At 43.7% G+C, this 14,882-nt stretch overlaps 1 protein-coding gene across 1 annotated transcript in view; it reads right to left on the bottom strand.

Moving 5' to 3' along the window:
- slc10a1 (solute carrier family 10 member 1) overlaps positions 1-10,971 on the bottom strand; it is a 39,167-nt gene extending 28,196 nt beyond the window's left edge. The window contains 1 exon segment of the mRNA XM_034162817.1: positions 10,645-10,971. The gene's annotated coding sequence lies outside the window, so the exon portion shown is untranslated.
- Between the last annotated feature and the right edge of the window lie 3,911 nt (positions 10,972-14,882).

Below are 14,882 nucleotides of genomic sequence, written 5' to 3'. Positions count from 1 at the left end.
TATGTTGTATGGCTTAGACTATGGTACTAACAAAAAGACAGGAGGCAGAGCTGAAGATGTGATTCTCTTTGGGAGTGATGAGAATGGACAGGATTAGGAATGAACATATCAGAGGGACAGCTCAGGTGGGACGACTCAGAGGCGACATTGAGATGGTTTGGACATGTGCAGAGGGACCCAGGGTGTATAGGGAGAAGGATGCTGAGGATGGCGCCACCAGGCAGGAGGAGAAGAGGGAGGCCAAAGAGGAGGTGTATGGACGGTATTGGGCAAAGTGGAAAATCTCTGTCTAGGCCAGTGGAAGAGATCTGCGAACCCAGCGGCGGCGTTCAAGACCCTCCGTCCCCACCAGAAGACGTGAGTTGTGAAGCCAGCGGCAAATCTCCATCCCAACAAGAATTGGGTACCGACCCATAAACCGGGACATCCGGAGCTTTGGCAACCTTATCGTGGACTGAAGAATTGCCTGACCAGTCGTCTGAGGATTCTTTAGATGACTGGTCGGGCAATTCTTCAACGAGGGCCAAGAAGCCAAAACTATCGGTAGGATATTTTTAATTTTACGAATTTTCGCTTTGTTTACAATGGGATTATCTATCTTCCTTGTATGAATTTCATGTAAAAAATGATGTTAATGCACAGTTCAATATTTAGATATGCATAGATATTTTTGATGGAGCCGCGAAAGCCAAGATGTTGTTTTATTCATCATGTTAAGTCCATGAACTTTATTTTTTTTGGCAAGAAAAGGAGGGAGAGAAGTTAAAGAGAGAATATACATTCCAAGAGTCATGGGTTCATGGACAAACAAAGACCATGGCTGAAACATGACAAATCTAAGTAGCTGATGTGGTGTGAGGCCTGCAGACAATTTAACAAAAGTAGCAAGAAAAATTCTTTCATTAAAGGGACCACAAGTATGAGACTGTGGAATGTCCAGTGGCATGAGAAATCCCCAAACCACATTATGGCTTGGAGCAAGATGATCATTGCAAAATAGCCAGTGCCAGAAAGACCAATGCCTCAAGCAGTACTGAGAATGGAGGGGGAAAAAAAGGTGGAGCAGATGTGCACCTTGTTCCGCAGTGCATACTACCTTGCAAAGAGAGTTCGACCGCTTACAGATTTTCCACACCTCATGCATCTGTTAAAAGCAAATGGTTTGGAGTCTGTAGGGGAAACATACTTAAATGATAGAGGTGCAGGTTTTTGTTGATTATACAGCAGAAAGCATTCGCGATGACTTGGCAACAGAAGTGAAGAACTTATCTTTTGTGTCAGTACTTGCTGATGGCAGCACAGACAGAAATCCAATTGAAGTAGTCCATGTCGGATACCTAAGGGGTAATATTGAACTAACAGCTGTTGTGCAACCTCTAAGTTTTACCATTACTCACAGCTGAACTGGCAAGGCCTTAAGAATGCTGGAGAAGCACTGAACATTGCCATGTTGAAACCTGTGAGCGACTGGCACACGTTGGCTCCCACACTTGGAAAGAGCAGTAAGAGCAGTGTCGAGACTTCCCAGCAGTAGCCCAACATCTTGGACATGTGGTGGAGATTGGTGACACTGGCACCAGTGACAGCCATGACAAAGCAAGAGGTATCCTTCAAGTTTTGAAGACTAAGTTTATGTTCATCAACTTCTTGACAACTTACCTGGACCTGGTGAGTGCTATTTCAAAAGTATTCCAAGACAATGATAGCACAGTTGAAGCTGTATTCAGAAGAGTGGAGAGTGCAGTGAAGTCTTTGACAAAACTGGCCAACTCTGGAAAGCTGAACAGAGTACTTTCTGATGGCCTAGAGGAGAGGGATGGATCATTGGTGTGGAAAGACACTCAGTTACACACCGGGAGACCACAACGTGGGTGAGCAGGAAATCTTGCAATATACAAGGAGGAAGTGCTGCAAGATTGTCAGCAAATATGCTGCATCACTTGGGGCGAAGATTTGACGTCTTCCTCAGCAACTCTGTTTGCCTCTGCTAGAGTGTTGTTCCAGTTCTCCACATGGCCAGAAGAGGATGAAGATGATGACTTTGGAGAAGACAACATCAGAACCTTGCATCAACACTTTCAGGCAGTTCTGGAGCACAAAGGATTTGACAGACAGCAGTATTAGAGTGGGGAGAACTGAAGAACTTTCTTTAAAGGTTCATTATTACATCTGATTCTTTATTATAGATATTGAGATTTGTCACCGTATTCCTTTGTTCTGTTTTGCTCTAAAGTCCCAAAATACTGAAACAGTATTGGGTTTGACGGACAGAGAAGGCTGGAGACAAATGCGGGACTCGACACAGTAGCTCTGGTCAAAAGAGGTGTTTACTGAATTATTCAGTGGGGTCTGATACACAGAGCAGTCCAAAAGAAGCAAACAGATCAAAATCATCAGGCAAACGGCGTGGTCGGTATAAACAGGCAAGTGGTCAAAACACAATGTGGCAGCAGGACTTGAAAATACCTCGTACTACGACACAGAGCTCGAAGTGAAGGCACAACGATCAGACGAAAAACCAGTGCAACCAGAGGAGCTTAAATACACCTAGTGATGAGCTGCAGATTGGAAACACGTGTGGAAAGATCCAGAACAGGGTGTGGCCCAAACAGAGTGTAACGCCCCCACCAAGCACCAAGAGAGACAGATGAGAGAGAGGGACAGATAAAACCCAAGCAGGAAACACCCAGCCAGAGAAGTCACATAGACAACACAATCCAAAATCTAAACCAGGGGTTGGCAACCTTTGAGACACTGAGTGCCAAATTAAAATTTTCTAGTCAATGAGTGTGCCACTATCAACAATAATGCTAGAAATTACACAAACTACAGGAATACGTTCAACAAATTCAAAGCAAACAGCAACGTATTTATGCTATTTGTGCTATGTCTCAATTAATATACCTTGCCTACCAGTCAGTGTGATCCCTGTCTTTGCTTTTCTTGGCTGAGCTTTTTTATCTGGGGTTTGTAGTTTGTCACTTTTAATTGTAAACATGCTTCAGAATGGTCCGTCGTCAAACGGCTGCGGATGGGGCTGAGCACACTTTTCATGTGCGAAAATACCTGCTCACAGGTATGTTGCGCTGAACACTGACAAGAGGGCCAATGCAATGTTCTCGAGACAGCTGAACTTCTCTGGTGCAGACGCGTCCAGCATGCGAGGATGCAGTCTCCGTGCTGTTGCACAGGGGTGGATTCCAACTGCTTTCGGAGCTCTGCAAACTTCGTCACCCACAGGGATGAGCTCTTCAGCTCTATCAGCTGCATCTCAACGTCCTGTACATCCATCCAGTCGATCAGAGCTGTGTCTAGGTCATGTCCATCAAAGCTGTCAGGCTTGATCAAGGAGAACATCAGACCGTACCGTTTAAAATCCACAAAGCGGGTCGTGAACTCCGCCTCCAGCTCAAGCATGTATTTGGCTATTTCAGCGGTGCTCATGTTGCATTGTGAGGACAACTCCCTCAAGTGTCGGAAGTAGCGGAAGGTGGACGCAATGTCACCTGAGAATGCGACAAAAGCAGCCCATAGGTGTTCACAGGAAACATTTATTTCTGTATGTATTTATTTATGTTAGTTGCTTTTATATTTTCTGTTGTGTTTCTATTCAGGTTCTTTTTGTCTGTTTCTCTAAAATTGTATAAATTGTACATAATCATTAGATTAATATATAAACAAATTTAAAAAATATTACAATTTGAAAACAAATGCACCCGAACGCGATGACAGCTGCAACAGCTTAATGCTAACTTTTAACACTGAAAATGCCATAGACATGCTAACGCGTTAGCATCGCTCCCGTTAAGTTATAAAATACATCAACTGTTTCAGAAGACCATAACAGCTCAGTTTAACATACAAAAGGTAAATAATACTCACAGATGTATGCTCTTTAGGGTTTTAGCGGGGGAAAATTAAGCAAAAGAAAGAATAAATGAAGCAATAGTTCAAAGCACTGCTTCAATCTGCAAACCACTGCTTCGACTGGTTCAAGGTTCAAAGTAAAGCCGCGCTGCAGAAAAGTTGATTACGGACCCGCTGCAGGGTCTGTAATCAATGTAGAGAAATGATCATTTTCCTGACAAACACCCCCCCCCCCCCCCCCCCAAACAACGGACACTCTGAAGGACAGATAAGGGAATCGTTAAGCAAAAAGCTTATTGATGTCGGTGGATCGAATCATTTCTTAACGATACCTGAAAGGAACCGGTTCTCGATACCCATCCCTACTTGTAACGCTATCAGTTAACTTTGATTTTGATGCACGCTAGGCTAATTTTACACATGGGTCTCTGGGAAAGTGGGCGGGAGCTGGGTGCAGAGCGCTGTGGAGCGAATGAGGTTGGAAGATCGTGCTGTCACTCAAAGATATTTTTTTTTCTTTCTTTTTTGTTTTGCTGATGCTGGTCCAGTGTTGTGCGTGCCAGTGATTATGCCACCGCGTGCCGTGCCATAGGTTGCCGACCCCTGATCTAAACTAAGCAAACACAAAACCAGAACAAAATGAGACGAAGACCTAAGCTAAACATGGCAGATATCCATCCATCCATTTTCTTCTGCTTTATCCGGAGTCAGGTCACAGGGGCAGCAGCTCAAGAAAAGCCGCCCAGACCTCCCACCCAGACATGGCAGATAACCAGACAAAACACAGTTCATGACAGAGAAATTACTTGGATTTAAATAGTGCCGCTCACACGTAATCACCTGTGTTTGCGTCAAATGACCTCTCCCACAATGCAGTGTCACCTGAGAGTGTGAGATGGCTTACTCGTATGAACCAAATAGAAAAGATTTCGCGATATTGCCTGCAATGAATCCTGGTTATTGTAGTTTACAATGGAGCATAGCCTACTGTGGAACTGATAGTAAAGTGTTTTTTGTTGTGTTTTACACTTTAACTATTACTTAAAAACCATCCTTAATGTGAGATAGCTGTGCTAATCCCTTATTCTATTATTTCATGTTAGTTATCAAGTATTATGGTTATATTTTTAGTGAGTTTTAGTCATCTGAGTATGTACGAGGTCCGTTGGAAAAGTATCCGACCTTTTTATTTTTTTCAAAAACCTGATGGATTTGAATCACGTGTGCTTGCATGAACCAACCTTGAACCTTCGTGCGCATGAGTGATTTTTTTTTTTTCACGCCTGTCGGTTGCGTCATTTGCTTGTAAGCAGCCTTTGTGTGAGGATGGGTGGAGTCTCTCGTCATTTTTTCTTTGCAAGGAAATGGCGGCACGACTGGAGCAGCGCGACTGCATCAAATTTTGCCACAAACTGGGCAATAGCCAGGTGGAAACCATTCGGATTATTCAGACGGCTTTCGGTGACGATCCTCTGGGCATCACACAGATTAAGGAGCGGTACAACCGGTTTAAAGACGTCCGCACAACGGTGGAGGGCGCGCCGCGCTCCGACCGGCATCAACATGCTGAAACGACCGGATCATTTCCAAAGTGAACGGTGTGGTGGTGATGTGTGATTATCCGAGAAATTGCGGAAGAGGTGGACATCAGCACTTTTTCGGCACATTCCACTGTGAAAGAAGATTTTGCCATGAAGAGCGGCGGCAAAATTCATCGGCACGAAGCTGATGGCGCAGCAACAGCGCCTCCGTGATGAAGCCTCACAGGACATACCCTGACATGTCCAGCTTGTCCACAATTTCTCGGATAGTGACACGACTGAAAAGCCACCGAAAGCCGTCTGAATCTTCCGAATGGTTGACAAGCTGGGCATGTTACATGTCCTGTGAGGCTTCATCATGGAGGTGCTGTTGCTGCACCATCAGCTTCGTGCCGATGAATTTCGCTGCAACTCTTTTCATGGAATGTGCCAAAAAAGTGCTGATGTCCACCTCTTCCGCAATTTCTCAGATAATCACACGACGGTCCCACATTACCACAGCGTTCACTTTGGAAATGATCTGGTCGTTTCAGCGTGTTGATGCCGATCGGTGCACGGCTTGCTCTCCACCGTCTTTAAACCGGTTGTACCGCTCCTTAATCTGTGTGATGCCCAGAGGATCGTCACCGAAAGCCGTCTGAATAATCCGAATGGTTTCCACCTGGCTATTGCCCAGTTTGTGGCAAAATTTGATGCAGTCGCGCTGCTCCAGTCGTTCCGCCATTTCCGTGCAAAGAAACGCCGAGAGACTCCACCCAACCTCACACAAAGGCTGCTTACAAGCAAATGACGCAACCGACAGGCGTGAAAATGGATGACCTCTAATTTCCTGCTTTTAAACTCAGATAAAACTGAAGTTATTGTACTTGGCCCCACAAATCTTAAACATGGTGTCTAACCAGATCCTTACTCTGGATGACATTACCCTGACCTCTAGTAATACTGTGAGAAATCTTGGAGTCATTTTTGATCAGGATATGTCATTCAAAGCGCATATTAAACAAATATGTAGGACTGCTTTTTTGCATTTACGCAATATCTCTAAAATTAGAAAGGTCTTGTCTCAGAGTGATGCTGAAAAACTAATTCATGCATTTATTTCCTCTAGGCTGGACTACTGTAATTCATTATCAGGTTGTCCTAAAAGTTCCCTGAAAAGCCTTCAGTTAATTCAAAATGCTGCAGCTAGAGTACTAACGGGGACTAGAAGGAGAGAGCATATCTCACCCATATTGGCCTCTCTTCATTGGCTTTCTGTTAATTCTAGAATAGAATTTAAAATTTCTTCTTACTTATAGGGTTTTGAATAATCAGGTCCCATCTTATCTTAGGGACCTCATAGTACCATATCACCCCAATAGAGCGCTTCGCTCTCAGACTGCAGACTTACTTGTAGTTCCTAGGGTTTGTAAGAGTAGAATGGGAGGCACAGCCTTCAGCTTTCAGGCTCCTCTCCTGTGGAACCAGCTCCCAATTCAGATCAGGGAGACAGACACCCTCTCTACTTTTAAGATTAGGCTTAAAACTTTCCTTTTTGCTAAAGCTTATAGTTAGGGCTGGATCAGGTGACCCTGAACCATCCCTTAGTTATGCTGCTATAGACTTAGACTGCTGGGGGGTTCCCATGATGCACTGAGTGTTTCTTTCTGTTTTTGCTCTGTATGCACCACTCTGCATTTAATCATTAGTGATTGATCTCTGCTCCCCTCCACAGCATGTCTTTTTCCTGGTTCTCTCCCTCAGCCCCAACCAGTCCCAGCAGAAGACTGCCCCTCCCTGAGCCTGGTTCTGCTGGAGGTTTCTTCCTGTTAAAAGGGAGTTTTTCCTTCCCACTGTTGCCAAGTGCTTGCTCACAGGGGGTCGTTTTGACCGTTGGGGTTTTTACGTAATTATTGTATGGCCTTGCCTTACAATATAAAGCGCCTTGGGGCAACTGTTTGTGATTTGGCGCTATATAAATAAAATTGATTGATTGACTTTTCTAACAGACCTCGTATGTCAACTTTCAGAAACAAAGGAATTACATTCCACCATTTACCAAACAACTAGGTTGAAGATGAGGGGTGGCGCTTCCCCTGTCTGTGGGGAGCCAGTAAGATTAGGTTTGTGAGACTAAAACCCACCCACTGTACCGCCTACATTGTCTTGTATAAAAGTCTTCTCAGAAAATGAAGTCCGTGTGTGGGCTCTGTTTCTGGGGACTCGGACCTGGTTTTCGGTGTGACTTTCAATAAATTCAAACTGAGGAATAAATTGATTTTGTTCTTTGCAAGGGACAGTATCTACAAAAAGAACTGGGGGAATAACACTTTCCAAACCACATTAATGTTGAAAATCTTCAAAGAATGGAAGTTTATTTGTAACATACAGAAAAGTATCCAGAATAACTTCAGGCCCCAAAGGTCCTTGCGAGGTGTGGAGTAGTTTGGCGGGGATTGGTCACGGAAGAGGGGACGCAGTGTTCACAGACGGTTTGAATCGCATTTTAACTGCTGATAAATATCAGCGCAGACTTTAAGCTTTTGGGCTTTGAGGGTAGGGGAGCTAGAGGGGAGCATACTTTGTGTGGGTACCGGCCAACGACCTGTATAGGTCCGATATACGGTGCTCACTGGTATTCCTTACTCTTAGGAATGGCAGGGGAACTGGGAGAGAGTAGCTGGAATATGGATGATTTGGAGGAGGAAGAGGGGAGTGGTACTTGGGTGTCAGGTTGGGTTAGTAAGGGATCAAAAAGGACAAGGAATGAGGGATCAGAAAGTGAGTGAGGTGCATTTTGGACTCATGAGGTACAGAGTACATACAAAAGCCAATGAGGTGCTTTAAGCAACAAAAGCTTGTAAGGGTGAGAAAAGATGTGCCAAATGTGGGGAGGGAGTGAGGCCAAAGTGTTGCAACTGTGGTGGAGGCCACAGTGCTGCATACTGGGGATGTGAAGTCATGAAAAGAGAAGCTGAGATTCACAATGTGAGGGTAAAAGGGAAGATATCATATGCAGAAGCACTCAAAAGATTTGATCCAGCAGAGACTGTCAATGGAGAACATATCAGACTGGAAACTGAGTCAGTGACTACATGGACACAGAGACAGGACACCCTCAAAGAGAAGAACTAGGACACGGGAAGAAAAGAAGGACTTGGTTACCTTTACTGCAGGGTAATAAATGCAACAGCAGACGTTAATTCAAAAACTGAGGATTCAAATTATTTCAAAGGTGGCAGTAGAGCATTTGGATATGGTAGGCTTAAAGTGGGAAGAGATACGGGATAGACTCAGTGTGCAACCAAGACAGAAAGGGAATACTATGGGGATGTGCCTACTGATTATATTACTTTTAAAATGGAACGCAAGAAGTTTATTAGCAAATGGACAGGATTTTAAACAGAGTAGAACTGAGACACCAGATATTACATGTATTCAAGAAACATGGTTAAAGCCTACTTTGGATTTTGTGTTATTTGGATATATTGGTGCAAGACAAGATATGGAACAAGGACGGGGGGGGAGGGTGTGCTACTTTTATTAGAGGGGAATACCACATAGAGCGATAGATACAGGGAAAGAGCATGAGTCTGCATTGGTTTCCTCAAATGGTTTGAGTTCAAGTAACTCATTGAGAATGCGCTTGGTTTCAGTTCAGAAGGTTCCGGGTTCAAATCCCACCCCTGACACATTTCTCCATGTAATGTGGAGTTGCGTCAAGAAGGGCATCCGGCGTAAAACCTGTGCCAATTCAACATGCAGATCCACCTTGGAGTTGCTGTGGCGACCCCGAGTGCAAACAAGGGAGCAGCTGTAGGGACTTACTAGAAAAAGCAGAAATGATGGTGAGAACTCTGAGCGCACAGTTCATCTAATCTCTCCAAAGGGGAGAAGAACAGAAACAAGGGGAGCCAATGTTGAAATTGGTCATAGAAAGGGAAAGTCTCAAGTATAATGTTCCATTCACTCTGGCAGAGTTAAAGGCTGCATTGGCTAAATGTAAGAATTCAGCTCCTGGAAAAGATGAAATCTGCTATTTTATGTTAAGACACTTAAGTGATGAGCAACTTAAAAACAGTTAAATCTGTATAAAGGTGTGGGAGGAAGGTGAGATTCCTTCAGGGTGGAAGGAGGTAGTTGTTGTCCCCATCAGGAAACTTGGGAAAGACACTAGTAACCCAGTGAATTATAGACCGATAGTTTTGACCTTGCATATCGGTAAATTAATGGAAAAATTGGTTAATGGAAAAATAGTACATTTAACTGAGGAAAGAGGGCTGATGGCCAACTACCAGAGTGGATTTAGTAAAGGGAGAAGCACCACTGATTCAATCTTGTGCTTAGAAGATTAGATAAGGAAAGCTCGGGTAAACAAAAACTATGGTGCTGGTATTTTTAGACGTAGAGAAAGCCTACGACATGCTGTGGGTGGAGGGCCTGTTAATCAAGATGGATATGATAGGAATAAGAGGGAATATGTTTAACTGGGTAATGGACTTCTTGAAGGGGAGAAGTATTCAAGTTATTATAGGATCAGCAATATCAAGGAAATGTCAGGTAGAAAATGAAATCCCTCAAGGGAGTGTGATAAGCCCGACACTGTTTAATATTACGATAAATTATATTTTCTCAAATATTCATTTAGGCATTCGTAAGTCATTGTTTGCAGATGATGGAAGTTCATGGAAAAGAGGGAAAAATGTTCAATTTATAGTGGGAAGGTTACAAGAAGCAGTAACTCAAGTAGAAGAGTGGGGAAGGAAGTAGGGTTTTAAGTTCTCAGTTGAGAAAACTAAGACTGTTCTTCACAAGGAAGAAAACTGGAGAAGACGGAAAACTGATGTTTGGAGATGGTGTCAAGTTTTAAGTTCTTGGGAGTTTCTTTTGATTCCAGACTGACATGTAGGGATGACATACTGAAAGTGGTGGAAAAATGCAAAAAAGTGATGGTGCAGTTTTGACCCTTTCAAGATGGCGCCGCTGTGTTTGGTTCGCCGTCCTCGTCTGCTAGACTTACTTTTGATTCTGGGTTTTGCTTGTCCTACACAATATATCATGTCTGATTGTGTATGATCGCCTGACACTGCTGAAAATACGTGATACCTTGAACTGTTTGCCTGGCTGTACTAAAAACGGACAATCGAAGTTACCTCCTGTACCACTCTACCTGAGGCGTCCTGCTTGTATGTTGCCTCGCAGCAAGAAGCGTAGACGTGGAAGGAGAGGGGGATTACATGTCAGGATTAAAACCTACCTGGCCTTCTCTGGAGGGAAACATCTTGACTGACAAACAGTGATGTCTACGGAGCGCGGCGGTTTCCCAGCGCCGAGGATCCGACTCCATCTTGCCGGCAAACGACGACTCAGCGCGGGGGTTGCGTGCAGGAGAATCTTCGCCCGCTCAGCCGTGCAGCTCTGCAGCGGACTACGAGTCCCAAGCCGGTGCGCGCAGCGTTGCTGAACGCCCGCTCAGTCATGAACAAGACATTTGTCTTAAATGACTTCATTTCCTCCCAGAAATTGGATCTGTTCATGCTCACGGAGACCTGGCTAAAGCCAGGTGACAACACTGCTTTCTCTGAGCTCCTCCCCTCTGGTTACTCTTTCCTGAGTGCGCCCCGTACAACGAGCCGTGGAGGCGGGCTTGCTACTGTGTACAAACAGAGCATCAGCTGTCGGCCCATTCCTTCTAAAGTCTACAGTAGTTTTGAAGTGCAATCATTTCTGCTTCAACTGTCACGTCCCATACTGGGTGCTGTAGTTTATCGTCCTCCCAAATACAACAAGGATTTCATCTCTGAAATGTCAGATTTTCTCTCAGAAATAATACCAATTTATGACAGTTTTTTCATTTGTGGGGACTTTAACATTCATGTCTGTTCTCCTTCCAGTCAGCTGACAAATGAGTTTAAAAGCCTTTTGGCCTCTTTAGATCTGACTGTTTGTAAATGCTCCCACACATCAGCGAGGCCATACATTGGACCTAGTTATCTCCTACGGTCTCCCATTGTCTGTCTCTGAAATATGTGACACCTGTATCTCTGACCATTTCCCCATTATATTTAATTTCACTGTCTGTCCCCCAGCAACTAAAACACTTGCCCCTGCCTGTGGCTGCCATACCATCACTTCAGACACAGTTAAAAAATTCTTTGCAGCCTTTGTGAACTCCAATATACAACCCCTGGCAAAAATTATGGAATCACCGGCCTCAGAGGATGTTCATTCAGTTGTTTAATTTTGTAGAAAAAAAAGCAGATCACAGACATGACACAAAACTAAAGTCATTTCAAATGGCAACTTTCTGGCTTTAAGAAACACTATAAGAAATCAAGAAAAAAAGATTGTGGCAGTCAGTAACGGTTACTTTTTTAGACCAAGCAGAGGAAAAAAAATATGGAATCACTCAATTCTGAGGAAAAAATTATGGAATCACCCTGTAAATTTTCATCCCCCAAACTAACACCTGCATCAAATCAGATCTGCTCATTGACATTGACCCTGTGCCATGACATTGACCCTATGTGTCTTTTTGCAAGGACTGTTTTTGTAGTTTTTGCTCTATGGCAAGATGCATTATCTTGAAAAATGATTTCATCATCCCCAAACATCCTTTCAATTGTCCAAAATATCAACATAAACTTGTGCATTTATTGATGATGCAATGACAGCCATCTCCCCAGTGCCTTTACCTGACATGCAGCCCCATATCATCGACTGTGGAAATTTACATGTTCTCTTCAGGCAGTCATCTTTATAAATCTCATTGGAAAGGCACCAAACAAAAGTTCCAGCATCATCACCTTGCCCAATGCAGATTTGAGATTCATCACTGAATATGACTTTCATCCAGTCATCCACAGTCCACAATTGCTTTTCCTTAGCCCATTGTAACCTTGTTTTTTTCTGTTTAGGTGTTAATGATGCCTTTCGTTTAGCTTTTCTGTATGTAAATCCCATTTCCTTTAGGCGGTTTCTTACAGTTCGGTCACAGATGTTGACTCCAGTTTCCTCCCATTCGTTCCTCATTTGTTTTGTTGTACATTTTTCGATTTTTGAGACATATTGCTTTAAGTTTTCTGTCTTGACGCTTTGATGTCTTCCTTGGTCTACCAGTATGTTTGCCTTTAACAACCTTCCCATGTTTGTATTTGGTCCAGAGTTTAGACACAGCTGACTGTGAACAACCAACATCTTTTGCAACATTGCATGATGATTTACTCTCTTTTAAGAGTTTGATAATCCTCTCCTTTGTTTCAATTGACATCTCTCGTGTTGGAGCTATGATTCATGTCAGTCCACTTGGTGCAACAGCTCTCCAAGGTGTGTTCACTCCTTTTTAGATGCAGACTAACGAGCAGATCTGATATGATGCAGGTGTTAGTTTTGGGGATGAAAATTTACAGGGTGATTCCATAATTTTTTTCCTCAGAATTGAGTGATTCCATTTTTTTTTTTTTTCTCTGCTTGGTCTAAAAAAGTAACCGTTACTGACTGCCACAATCTTTTTTTCTTGATTTCTTATAGTGTTTCTTAAAGCCAGAAAGTTGCCATTTGAAATGACTTTAGTTTTGTGTCATGTCTGTGATCTGCTTTTTTTTTTTTCTACAAAATTAAACAACTGAATGAACATCCTCAGAGGCCAGTGATTCCATAATTTTTGCCAGGGGTTGTACATGTTGAACCAACTTCCCAATCCCCGGACGAATTCCTTGCCTCATTCTATTCCACCTGTTCTGGAATTCTGGACACCATTGTGCCTGTCAAATTTAAATCCACCAAACCTACACCAGACCCCTGGTTGAATGACACCACCCGGGCTCTGCGGAGGCGTTGTAGGCAGGCTGAACGCAGGTGGAAAAAAGACAGACTGCATGTATCATCGGAGATGCTTAAGGACTCCTTCTCTGATTACCATCATGCAGTAAAGGAGACAAAGTGCAAATATCTTTCCAACATAATCTCTACCAGCTGCAACCGTCCCCGTGCATTATTCAATACAATTCAATCAGTCGTAAATCCTACAGATAAAAATTTCAATAATGCAACCACGTCAACTTGTGAAGAGTTTCTTCAATTCTTCGTGGACAAAGTGGCATCTGTTAGACAAAGTATAAAACCAAACCACCATATCCCTACTTTGTCAAGCTCACCTCCCTCTGTCTCTAGTTCCAGTGTCCTCAAAGACTTTGTGCCAGTGTCTCTCTCTCAGCTCTCAGAGGTTGTTCAGAAGTTGAGACCTACCACCTGTCCCCTGGACATAATTCCACCAAAGATGCTGAAACAAATTTGACACAGTAGGACCAAGGCTTCTTTTATTTTTCAACAACTGCCTAAGATCTGGGACTGTTCCGGCTGTTTTCAAACAGGCTGTGGTCAGACCGCTGCTTAAAAAACCAAACCTTGATCCAGGAGTACTGTCAAACTTCAGACCAGTATCCCACCTGGCTTTTCTCTCTAAAATTCTAGAGGCTTGTTTTAAATCAGTTGCTGTCTTTTCTGGACCAGAATCAGATTTTTGATAAATTCCAGTCAGGTTTTCGTACACGCCACAGTACTGAGTCCGCACTGTTGAGAGTCCAAAATGACATTCTGTTGTCCCTGGACTCAAAGAGACCTGTACTGTTGGTAATGCTTGATCTCACTGCAGCATTCGGTACAGTGGACCACTCCATCCTCCTGAACCGTCTAGCCCAGCAGGTGGGCTTTCAGGGTCCCGTGCTGCAGTGGTTCAAGTCCTATTTAACGGACAGGCACTTCTCTGTTTTCATCAATGGCCACTCCTCTTCTACCGCCCGACTGTCTTCTGGTGTCCCGCAAGGCTCCATTTTGGGCCCGGTTCTGTTCTCTCTTTACATGCTGCCTCTGGGTTCAATCATCTCTAGCCATAATGTGTCTTTTCATATGTACGCCGATGATCTTCAAATCTACTAGTCTCTCCAGATGCATTTCAGACCATCAACACCTGTATGGATGACATCAAGCACTGGCTCACACAGAATTTCCTGAGTCTAAATGAATCCAAAACGGAATTCTGTCTATTTGGCACCACAAGCCCACTTGCCGCTGTCTCAAACGGTCACTCTCTTCCTCACCATAACACCGTAATCAGAAACTTGGGAGTTCACTTGGACACTGGCCTAAATCTCCATAAACAAATTGACTCTGCTGTTAAGACAAGCTTCTTTCAGCTCCGCACTCTCACAAGAGTGAAACCCTTCCTCAGTTGTTGTGACCTGGAGAAAGCAATCCACGCATTCATCAGCTCACGCTTGGACTACTGCAATGCTTTGTACATTGGACTCAGTCAAACATCTTTACACAGATTACAACTGGTACAGAATGCTGCTGCCCGGCTCCTCACAAAATATCACCATATCACACCTGTTCTGTGCTCTCTCCACTGGCTGCCAGTGCAATACAGGATCCAGTACAAACTTCTCCTGTTTGTTTTCTGCTCCATCCACAGCTTCGCACCTGCGTATCTATGTG

This window comes from Thalassophryne amazonica, chromosome 21 (genome assembly GCF_902500255.1).
Source record: "Thalassophryne amazonica chromosome 21, fThaAma1.1, whole genome shotgun sequence".
NCBI lineage: Eukaryota > Metazoa > Chordata > Actinopteri > Batrachoidiformes > Batrachoididae > Thalassophryne > Thalassophryne amazonica.
The sequence above is the reverse complement of the archived record's forward strand: the minus strand, read 5'-3'. Positions and strand labels throughout refer to the sequence as shown.